Here is a 13,196-nt window from a genome sequence, read left to right on the forward strand (position 1 = left end):
GTTAAACATTCATGTAAAAATACATAAGACCATGGTCATGGGACATGTATTCCAAGATGAATGGTTGGAAAAAAATCCTAGTGGGTGTTCATTTGGTTTATTATGGCTCAGGAAATTGGAAAAGACAATGGAAAAGGCTTTGAAAAGGAAATAGGCATTAATTGGCATTTTATTTATGAAAATAATGGAAATTAGGAGAAAATGAAGGTGAAAGGTCATAGGATGCATGTGAGGAGGAAAATGAAGCAAAATAATGGAAATTGAAGAAAATAGAGGGGCCTCATTGATAAAAAGGATTATGAGGATTAGTGGACAGGCTTAGTCAATGTAGTTTTTTGTCAGTTCAATTTTGGAGCTCTCATTATTCTCTCTCTCTCTTACTCTTGGACACTTAGAGTTTTTTTGGAGCACTTTCATACTGGATCAAGAAAGGAAAATAAGGCAAGAGGAGGTAAGGAGAACGCAAGGAAGAGCAGGATCAAGAATCTACATCATGATTCTTTGTAGGTATCAATTTCATGTGTGGTTTCCTTGCTATATTTGGCATGAATGGTGTTATATGTGTCTTCTTGGTTCTCTTTCTATCATTGGCATGGGTTTTTTGAGGTGTGATAGTGTTTTTTGGCCTAGCCTTGCCATTTTTGGATATCCATGGTGTGATGGGGTGCTCATGTTTTTGTTGAACTAGATTGTCAGATGGATTCAAAGTTGAGTGAGGTGTATCTTTGAATGAAAGAACACATGGGATAGTAACCCTTGAAGTGGAATGTGGGTTGTGGTAAAGCCATATTTTGTGTTGCCTTGGTGGACCTAGGAATCCTTGACCAATGAATGGTTGGATATACGGTAAAGCCTACATGTGGGTGCTCTCCATCAGGCCTAGTAATCTCGGGATGTGATATACAGTAAAGCCTTGAGAGTGGAGTCTTGGTTAGGGCCTAGTGATCTGATGTGAATTACAGTAAAGACGAGAGACTAGTGTCTCGATTATGACCTAGTAAATCCTGGAGACTGAGAGACAAGAAAATTCCTCACAGTGCAGTTGGAGAAATCCATTCGAATCCATACTTGTTTTGGCTTAATAATCTAGTGTGGATTGTGGTAAAGCACGGTTTATATTGATGAGGGTGAGGTGGCTTAGCCTCATTATGCCCTTGTTGGTTATTTTGGTTTGAGTCTCACATTCATGCTTGTAATATGGCATGGGGGCGATTGCCTGAAGAAAGATTTGGCTCAGCCAATCTATGGTCGGGTGGAACGTGGTAGTCCCATATTGGGTTTGCTTTTGTATTCATTAATAAGATGTTATTTCCTTAGTATCTTATGTGTAAATATATTGGTTTATATTTGGATCCTATGGCTGATGTATCCTTGATATTTCTATTGTTATTATGTTGGTTATAAGCATGTATTATGACACTGATGATGTATGACTCTCCTTATGTTTTTATTTGTAAATGAATGAACAATGTATCTATGACCTAATAGATGATAATGCAGCTAATGATATAAGGGAAAAATTCTTCTTAGTGATTCTCATATAAGTATGAGACACCTATTCTCATATACATTGTTTAAACTTGTAGATTACATATTTGTGACATGTTTGACGAAATCATTGTCATGGCGGTAGGGGTCCAATCTAGTCCTTCTTGATGCTTTTGAAAATGTATCTTTGTTCCATTGTGAAATTTCATTTTTGAACCTATCATTATGTTCTTGGCAGTGACTTGGGATCTACACACAAAAAAGTGGCACAAAAACCAGAGACGAAGGAATAACGCTCAGGAAAAACATCCCTAAACGCTCAATTCCCCTTGCTATGGAAGTGTATGGAGCCTCCTAGAAGCACCCTGGTCCATATCAAGAAAGCATCTAGGGGTTTTATGCACTAAAAATTTAGTTGGTCTGAGGGGTCGGTTTCCTGAGTGGTTGGGATGGCTCCTAGGAGTTTTGTTGCTGATGTGGAAGGTCCATGTGGTGTGCTTCCGTCAATTCCACTTCCTTAATTCACACACAGTGATTCAAATCATATCATAGTGGCTTTGCATAACATATTTACCCCAGTTGGCCAGCTACCTGGGTATTTGTGTGACACAGGTGTTACAAAGTCGTATCTGAGAAGGTTTCGTTCTCCCTAGGCAATGTCTAGTTTATGTTCTCATTGGGTGTTATCTGATACCACAGAGTGGTATCATAGCATGGTTCAACCCTTGGAATGGACGGGCGTAATGTGTTTATCATGCATGCATGTTAGTTGCATATGTGTTCTTTATGTTTGTGGACTATGTGATTGTTGTGTATGCATGGTAGTGGTCATTGTCATAGTTGCCTTTAGATGTAGGAGTTGATGATTTTGTTGTTGGAATATGTTTTTTAGCATGTTGGTTGTATATGAATTTTTTATGCATGTCAGTGTCTATATAATGTTATGCATGCATTGTTGTGGTTATGATTATGCGTGTATGATAGGTCAAACATGCATTGTGAGGTTGTTGTATGCAATTAGGTCATCATGATGTTATTGGTATATTATGATGTTAATGAGTTGGTTGAGATAAAGTATGAGATGCATACTATCAAAGTGAGGTTGCCACATTGGACGTCGAGGCAAGAGAATGTAGTCATACAGGTTTGTATGTTGGGCATGCACATATGTAGGTTAAGGATTGTTATATGTATTATGGTTATGTGTATTCCTTTCATTGTATTGATGTTATGGTTACATACATGATAGATGCTAGTTGATTAGTGTAGTCATATGCACATGTGTCAGATAGTCATGAATGATAGTAACCTATGGTTGTATGCATTGATATTGTTGTTTTATGTTAGTTAACTTGATGATTATGTTATATGTTGTTGATGGGTATGTTATATGTTAACTTGTTGTTGTTATATGTTAGTTAACTTGATGATTAGGGTTATTGCAACTAAGATCTTGATGTTATATGTATCATGATAAATTGGATTGGCCAATGCAAATGGTTAGGGTTGTGACATTTAGGTATGAGTCAACTTATTTGTGGCATTGACTTTTAGTAATATAGACTGATCATACATATGTGATTTCTCTGCCTGAATAGAAAATGTTTATGAGCTTATGATGTGAACATGTTAGTTAGTTATTGTTATGGATATCATGATCTTATTTTTGTTTGAGCTGATGTGTTTTGAAGTTATATCATGCTAATCTTGCTTGATTGTGCAGACAAGATAGCCTCCTCTGAGATACATTAAGGTATGAATTTGTTTATGTCATATATTTGGTGCTTGACTATTTGATTATGTCGTTTATTTGGTGTTTTAATGTTTGGTGTCTATTATTTCGTATAGTTGATTTATCTAACATGGTACATTTATAGTTTGTTTGAATGTTTGATTAATTCCATAATATGAGTATGTGTCTATAAGATTGCATGATGAAATGATCTTGTTTGAAGATGATTTTACTCACACATATGTGTTGATATAGTTGACATGTACTTGAGTGTAATAGGTGACAGTTGTAGCATTATGTCTAATGACTATGAGTTGACTATGGATTATGAAATGATTGTTAGTCTTGGTAAAGTTTGATTTAAAATTGATTGGTATGATTGTCTTGATATTTGGAACATGTGGTTGACATGTGTGACCAGTTGCAGGGTTACATGCTTGGCATTACTATGACAAGGTAAGGTAACTAGTATGTTGTTATGTTTACTTATCATTGAAAGTTACATGTTTATGGTAGTATGATGCAGGGGATTGCATGAAAAAGAGATTTCCATGGAATATTAAAGAAGGCTCAGCTTGAGCTTTCACTTTGAGGTATTGGGAACCATGGGGATTGAGTCATGGTGTATGTTGCTAGTCTTGTGCTTATGGTATTTTTTGATTTGCTACATTTGATTGCAACTTGTTTATGTATGGTGCATAACTATGCCACTTTGGTTGCAGTGTCATATCATTGTTGGTTCTTCGTGTTTGTTTCTTGTTTGTCTCTTGTCTTGCCTTTTATGTTTTGATTCTTGGGTACTGGTTTGGGAAAGGGGGAAATTTAATGGCGCTCGGGGAGTGTTGTGTGGTACCCAACAAGTGATGTAAGGCATGGATAAAGCTTAGTGCATGTATAAGGGCAACTGAAGGCAAGCGTATGAAAACTAGTTGGATTGGTTGGGTCCATTGAGGTAACTAGATGATGATAGGACAATCATGAGAAAGGTAACATAAAGGGTAAAATAAATGGACTTGAGGTGTCAAATGCCTTGGCTATGTTGGGAATCATTGTTCTCAATCTTGTGTATGTTGTGAGCAGATAGAGGAAGTTCTCTTAACCTTGACCTTATGATATCTAGTAATTATTTTCTGATCATGATTGTGATGATGTATATGTATGTATACATGTATGTATGTATGTACATATGTATGTCATGTTTGATAGGGTCATCAGGGATCATTATTGTTTTATGTTGATGTTTATATGCATATATGTATGTATGTCATTGTCTGATAGGGTCATCAGGGATAATGATTGTTTTATGTTGATGTTTATATGTATACATGTTTTTATGTATTTGTTGCGTGACAGGGTCACCAAGGATCATTCTTATGGAGGAATGATTGCTTATGCAAGTGAATGGCATGAAGAGGTTTCTAGTTTATGAGGAATCAAATGGGAAGAGTAGACTTGACAAATATACGAGATCAGTATCATGTGGTTGTGAGTTGATATTATGTGATTATACTATGGCTATATTTATGCTTTGACAAACTATCTAGAGAAATAGATCAACAAAGTGAAAACAACGTGATCCACGACATGCTAGGATAAGCATGGATGGTAGAGATACACTGGAAGCAAGGTTGCTTGGTAGAGGCAGTATGGTTTTGGATGTGCAGTGCTATTGTTTTGTACATGTTGTGCATGTTGTATATTTAGTGATTGTACCTATGGTGATGTGTAATGTTGTATATGTCGTATTGTGTACATATCAGGCTATGTACATTTTGTTTACGCATTTTTATGTACATGGTGGTAAAGATAGTGTTGTGTGACTATTTCATATGCAGTGTTGGGTATAGATGGCGCTATGTGCATGTTTGATGTAAGTTGTTGTGTACATATTGTACTGTGCACATCATGGATATGTGGTGTTGTGTGCATATGGTGCTATGTGCATGTTGGATATGTAGTGTTGTGTACATATGATGCTATGCACATGTTGTATATGCAATTCTATGTACATATGGTGTTGTGTGCATTTTGTACATATGGGACTATACACATATTGTGTTGTGTGCATGACTGTACATGTCATGTTGTGTGCATGTGGTGTTGTGTACATGATGTATATGTGGTGGTGTGCAGGTAGTGCTATGTACATGTCATGCATGTGGCGATGTGTACATGTGGTGCCATGTACATGCTGTGCATGTTGTGTTGTGTATATGTGGTAATGTGTAAACATTGTACAGGTCGTGTGATGTACATATGGCACTGTGTACACATTATTCAGTTGGTGTCATGTACATGTGATGGTATGCACACATTGTGTAGGTGGTGTTGTGTACACGTGGTACTATGTACATGGTGTACATATGGTACTAGTGTACATGTGGTATCGTGCGCATGTCATACATGATGTGTTGTAGGCATGGGGTACTATGTATGTGCATTATGTAGTCGTCATGTCATGACATGTGTATTTGTTGTGTTGTACTATGTGTACGTATATGTATTGTGTTGTACATTAGATGTAGGAGTATGAATTGTGTCTTGGTGTATATCAAATGTAGGTGTATGTGTCATGATGTATAGCAGGTGTAGGTGTATACATTGTGTGATGTCATACACTATGTGTGGATGTATGGGTTGTGATGTACATTGTGTATGTGTACGTGATTAAAGAGAAGCAAAGGAACTGGGTGCTTGCTGGGTGTGGCAATCGATCTGGTGTGTGTACAGAAAGAACAAAGGCAGAAATAATGACTGATGAAAGATAAGTATTAGTATTTTATTTCATTTTTATTATACATATGACCTATGATTTTGATTTATGATGGTTGTGTTCTGAGCTAACCTGATGTGATATGTTTATACATAATGATTTGGTCAAAGATGCTAGTTTGACTTGTTGTGAAAGGAAGGAAACATAATTGCAATTGTACCTTATTGACGAGCTACCAATGAGATATGATGTGAATTTATTTCAATTTATTTTAAATCTAATGGCATTTATGTGCTTAGTACAGGAAAGCATGGGAAATTCCCATGTTGGTTTGGTGTCCGAGTGTGACTAAACTATTCCACCCTTTTTCCGCATTAATTTATCAATCTAGGTGTGTAAATTTTTCAAGGTAATGCGCAAGGTATATGTAGGGGCAAGGTTACAATCTAACATAAACCAAGGATTCACAGCTAAAGAATCAAAGCATCGTTGTAACAGTAACTAGAAATAAATCGTAGGACTTAAAAAGGTATTCACAACAATTTATTAAAGAGTTGTCACAACAATAAGGAATTATCACAGAAAAGAAGAAATAACACACATAAAGAAAATATATAGCACCTGATCAGGAGAGTGGTCCCATCTCTTTGATCAAGGTTGCATTAACTCATAGTTAGGAGAAGAACAACAAACTTGCTCGCATTCAATTAATATATGAAGAACTGTTACAATGTTTGGCTCTACACAGCCTCCCCTTTGCACAGGAATGAAACCCCTTTTATACAAATGCATGGGAAAGACATATTCCCCCCAAACTGGCAACTAATCCCCAAAAATATACAACTGTTAGAACATCAACTAATTGCCGAAAGAGAGAGAATAATAAAGGTCAGAAATAATCCTTTAAGCAGTTGGGAGTTGGTTATGTCGTTGTAACATTGTCGAAAAGCTGTTGTAAACACGTGACTGCTGCTGTGAGCTGTGAATGCGATACCTATTCACTGAAATCTGTAGAAATAGCAAAGTTTAGTAGTTCGCATAGGCAAAACCCCGTGACCTTACTTCATCAATTAAATATTCCAAGAGATGTTATAAGGGAGGTTTACCTTGTGAGTTTATCACAATTAATTCATATCATTGGTGCAAAAAGGATGAAAGGATAGGTGAAAATTTAAGGAAAAGATAAACAGATTTGGTGTCCAGCATCTCCCCCCAACTAATCTTCTGCGTGTCCTCATGTGGTTCACCGCTTCTACAGGTTTAAGTTAGAACGGCTGTAGTCAGAGTGGAGCTGGCCGAGATCATACTCATCTTCCACATCTGTTCTTGGGGGCTTGTATCCTTCTGTGAGAAGAACATCCTTCCACCAATCATTTGGTACATTGTATGCTAGGATGTAGTGCTCTGCTAGTAACCAAATGATGGGGAACCTAAACCGGAGTCCCATCCACCGGACCCCACATGTTTAGGTGCATGCCACATATCTCAGCACCCAACTTAGTGCTCATGCAAAATTTGGCACCCCAAATGGTTCTCTATTCCAAATAGCTCTAGGTGACATCATCCACCTCTTCTGACAACTATCAAGGGCCTCATTTTGAAAAGTGACTATTTTTTTGAGATAGAGGTCAACACACCACTTCTTTGTCCCCAACATCCATTCTTTATTTACCTCAATTTCTAAAAAGGTGGTGTGCTTATTATACATTGTCACAGACCATTCGCTCTCCCCTCTTATCATAAGAGACTTCATGTTTTGATTCAATTCAAACATATTAGAAGCCTTCTACTAGTTTATCTGGTTGATAGTATAGGAGGTAAGAGCCCTTAAATGAATGTCCCCCAGATATGGAACTAGGTTAAATTCTTGGTCTGTGCCGAGCAAGTATCCATGCATATAAAGCTCACACATCAAATGTTGGGTCATCATTTCATGGATTCGCAGTATATGGAGGAACTGCATAGAATCCTCAATCTCATGACTAACCTCCTTCTTAATACTTTCCAAATAGAAGAAAATAAATTGCTCATGGAGGAACATGGCATAACTAGAAGCTAGAGGGTGACATGCCATTACCTGTTGTGCCAAGTTGAACATTGTTTCTTTGTCTGTCTTCAATTCCAACAATTTTCCTTCCAAACTTTCCACTTTGATCTTCTTCTTCACATACCTCAGCCGTAATATGTCCACTCGTTCTATACAATCAAAGATAGCCTGGGACGATTGTTCTTGTTCCCTTTTCACCTCATTCTTGTAATGGGCTACGATGGATTTCCAATTTTGAATCTTGACTGTTAAAAAGAATTCACGGCCATCGAACAAGTGTTCAATAGAATCTGTTTGGGTGGCAGCAGAGGTTGTAGGCACATCATCTATTTGTGTTTCTGCTTCGGCCACCGTAACCTTAGGCTTCTTAGCCCACCATTTATACTTTCTTATCTACTACTTAAGTCAATGCACCTGTCTTCTCAGCCTCCGAACATCTGTTTTCAACTACATTGTGTCTCTCAATTGTAGCTGATATCTCCTTTTAAGGGGTGGTATCCTCTGCTCGCACAGTTCTATCCATTCCTGCTTAACAATCAATTCATCTGGCCCTGCAGCTCATTCAAAAGGTGGTGAATTACTTGGAGGAGTATCCACCAGTCCATCTATTGGGATTCCCTTACTTAGTTCCCCTTTCTCGGAAGCATTTGCTTCTTCCTCCCTTTTAGAATTCGAGACATCTATTATCTGAACAACACCTTCTTCAACCATTCGTTGTTCCCGTTCTCCTGCAAGGTTTTCCTTCTCAATCTGTTCTTCAGAATGGCCTTACTAAGAATCAGCAGCCAATAGACTAGCAGTGACTGAATCGTTTATTGAATCATCAAACTTCAAAATGGGAGGGACAACGACCTCCTTTTCTAAGCATCAGGGAGAACGAGACACTCTTTCTCCTCTTGGCATGGTGGCGCAAAAAGGAGAACGGAAGATGTTCTCTTCCTAGTCTATACCAACCATATCTACTACCTTGAGCTCCTTCCCTTCATCAGCCATGATCCTGCTCTAGCCCCATGCTCCTTCCTATTTTAACTCTTGCCCTGTGATTGACATTGGTTCTTGTGGGGTAGTGTCAACCTCAGGGCTCATTTTTTCCAAATTCTCCCGGACCAAATGGGTTGGTCGTGGCTCTCATGTGGCACCACCACCCATATCCAATGTTTCCTGAATAGGTGATGCTGGCATTGTTTCCCCTTGCACCTCGTTAATGAAAGTGGATTCTTGTATCACGATATCAATCCCATCCATCGTGTCCATGATTTCCTACTCAATTGGTTCCACTGTCGAGGCTGGTTCTTATGTAACAACCTCAGTTGTAGGACTGACTGTCTCTTCTGTTTCAAGCTCCTTTTCTTGCTCCAGTTCTTTCTCTTCCATTTCCATCTCTTCAAGCTCTTATTGGTCTAGATATTCTTCCCTTGTTGGTTCCTCCCCCATCCTCTCTAGCTCTCCTTCTCTAGCAGTTATAGCAGCTGCTACTTCCTCTTGTGTTGATTCCTGAAATATCGCCCAAGGAATTTGAAATCAAGTCAATGCATGCATGACCAGTAATCGAACCAGCCTATGATTGGTGATGATTGCTAAGATCTGTCACGAATGCTGAGCGGACTACACCATTAATTGGAGGATTTTTAGCAAAAAGAAGGGCATGTTCAAAGAAAAGACTTTTGTTTGTGGAAATTGAAGACGAGCTAACACCCTGAAATGATACTTATATACAGTGGTGAACCGTCCTTCACAATTTATGTATTTCATAACAAAACCTGCTACATTGCCCCGAGGATATGACAAAGGATTCTGGTCATACCCCCGACCTTTTTGAACGACTCTCTCGCCAGCCTGTAGAAATAATTCTAGAAACTTCAGGAGGGGATCTCTCCATGAAAACTAGCTTTGTCCTTGCTGAGGTAATCCAGTGACCTCTGCAATAACTTCCTCCGTGACCGGGATGTCTATCCCTCTGACTCGAGAGCAGTTCTAATTCAAATCGAGTGTGAATTCCACTGTAATCCCCTCGTCGAATCCTTGTAATCTGTTAAAGTAGATGTCCCAGCCTACATTGATAAAAAAATTCCACACCTCTGTATTGCTATGGACCAAGGTGGTATCCTCCAACTTGTTACGCACAGCCAACCCACCCATTGTTGTAGAAACAGTAACAGCACTTAGACGCAGTCGAGTGTTGGGGAGGGAGTAACAACAACTAATTCAATAGTAATAGTAACAGCATGGTGGAACGTGAGGTAAAAGGCAATGAAAGTAGTCGGTGATTTTTCAAAAAACGCAAAGGATTATGGTGAATCATGGTAAGTGCAATGAAATGATTATGGTAATAAATTTGTATGAATTGGAAAATACTAATTGGTTATCAGAATGTATGTAGTTTGAATTCCAATGCATCGAAATGATTATACGAAATGATGGGATTTATGAGTGTATCGTTTGCACAAGGTTTAATAATGGTATATGATATGTCATTAATGTGGTTTTTAAATACATCGTCGTTCACTTATGACAACAACCCCCAACTTAAATGTAGTCGTCCATGGCACATAAATGTCATGACGATGGAATATTTTAATTGAATCCATAAAACTCAATGGAGACATACCTGGCAACCTACCTAGTGGTGGAGTAATGACAGAGTAATCAGAGGGGTAACAGCAGTGGTGGAGTAATAGCAGCAACAGAGTAACAACATCTGACATTTAGAAAATTTTCCAAGAGTAACAGCAACGATGGAGTAACAACATCTGACACTTAGAAAATTTTACAGGAGTAACAGCAGTGGCAGAGTAACACCACCCAAGGAGTAACATCCTCTGACACTTAGAAAATTTTTGAGGAGTAACAATAGCGGCGGAGTAACAACACCCAAGGATTAACAACATCTGACACTGAGAAAAATTTTCCAAGAGTAACAGCAGTCGTGGAGTAACAACATCTGACACTTAGAAAATTTTCCAGGAGTAACAACAGCGGCAGAGTAACAATAGCAACTGAGTAACAACACGACACTTAGAAAATTTTCCAAGAGTAAAAACAACAGCGGAGTAAAAACACCCAAGGAGTAACAACATCCAACACTTAGAAAATTTTCCAAGAATAACAACGACGCCGAAGTAACAATACCTAAGGAGTAACAACATCCGACACTTAGAAAATTTTCTAGGAGTAACAGCAGCAGCAAAGTAACAACACCCAAGGAGTAACAACATTCGACACTTAGAAAATTTTCTAGGAGTAACAGCAGCTGCAGAGTAACAACATCTGACACTTAGAAAAATTTCCAGGAGTAACAACAGCAGTGGAGTAACAACAACAACGAAGTAACAACATCTGACACTTATAAAATTTTCCAAGAGTAATATCAGCAGCGGAGTAATAGCAACCAAGGAGTAACAACATCTCACACTTAGAAAATTCTCCAGGAGTAACAACAGCGGCGGAGTAACAACACCAAGGAGTAACATCATCCAACACTCAGAAAATTACCTGGAAATATCAGCAGCAACTATTACTTGGAAAATTTGTCAACTCCACATCCTTGTATTTCGATAATACTTCCTGCAAAAAGACAACATGTAAGTAGTATCAGCATATTATTTTAAATATATATGATTTTTTTTTTTAGGAGAATGTAGAGTGTTAGAAAATTATATATATTACAAAGCAATGGAACACATAAAATATATTGCAGAAATACAAACACAAAAATCACATAAAACAAGAGAGACACAAATATATGTGGTTCACCCAATTTGGGCTATGTCCACAGAGAAACAGCCAGTCCTTCCTTTTATATTATCCACCAAACTAAAGAGATACAACCTACAGCAGATCCGCTATAATTCCCTCTTCGCTCTCACACAATCTCCTCTCTCTTTCTCACTCAGAATACAGATCTACATAGACGTAATATAATTCCCTCATATATAGCGAGGGGTTTTCTTCTAGGGAAAATAACCCTAAATTTAAGCATAACTTCTATCGTCAAATCTCTGCCTAATGAATGGCTAAGATTGACTATGAAATTACAACATTTTTCAAGGAAATTTTACATTTGTTTTTAGCTTCGGGGGTGCTGCTCCTGATCCCCGCCAGGGGGGGCTCCCAAAGGTCACAGTTGCCCCCCTAGACCCCTACTGCAGTGAAAATATTATGGCCAGCGTTGCCACCGCATTATGAACTGGGGTCCAATGCGGTGATACCTCTGAATAAAGAAGACAATCAAGCTTCACACCCAACAATCTCCCACATGGAAACTGATTATAGCAACTTCAACACTGCTTCATTTGTTGGACAATGACTCCACTTTGAACCTGGCTGTTTCTCATCTTCTTCATCATACTTGAAGACCAATTGAAACTGAGTAAAATCGCAGTTTCTCCCTGGTTACAACTTTTGTTAACATATCTGCAGGATTCTAGCTAGTGTGTATCTTTTCCAGCTTCAACTGTCCATCTTCCAATGATGACCGTATGAAATGATACTTGAGCTGTATATGTTTTGTCTTAGAATAAAATGAAAAGTTCTTTGCAAGATGTATGGTGCTCTCGCTGTCATTGTATAACCAGCCCAACTCCTGCTTCTTACCCAATTCATCCTGAAACCTTTGTAACCGAATCATTTCTTTACTAGCCTCTGTAGTAGCACATACTCTGCTTCCATTGTTGAGAGTACAACAACACTTTGCAGTTTTGAAATCCAACTGACTGCTATTCCACCTACAATAAACACATACCCTGTTGTGCTCCTCCTGTTATCTCTATCACCCGCCATATCTGCATCAACATATCCTTGTAGAGCAATGTTTGAACCACAAAAGCATAAAGCTTGATTTGTGGTATCTCTCAAATACCCGAGAATCCACTTCACCGCCATCCAATGTTCTTTCCCTAGATTGTTCATGTACCTGCTTACAACTCCCACTGCATGTGCGATATCATGCCTTGTGCAGACCATTGCATACATTAAGCTTACAACTACTAATGCATATGGAATTTTAAACATATCAGCCATTTCTTCCTGAGTCTTGGGACACACCTCCTTACTTAGTTTGAAATGGTTAGCCAAAGGTATACTAACCGGTTTTGCATTTTACATATTAAATCTTTTCAACACCTTTCCTATGTACTCACTCTGAGACAATGTTAATTTTTTATTCTTCCTGTCTCTAGTTATTCTCATATCAAGAATTTGTTTTGTAGCACCCAAAT

Source organism: Pinus tabuliformis, chromosome X (assembly GCF_031772625.1).
Source record: "Pinus tabuliformis cultivar Carrire ecotype Pingquan chromosome X, CPIR1, whole genome shotgun sequence".
NCBI classification, from domain to species: Eukaryota; Viridiplantae; Streptophyta; class Pinopsida; order Pinales; family Pinaceae; genus Pinus; species Pinus tabuliformis.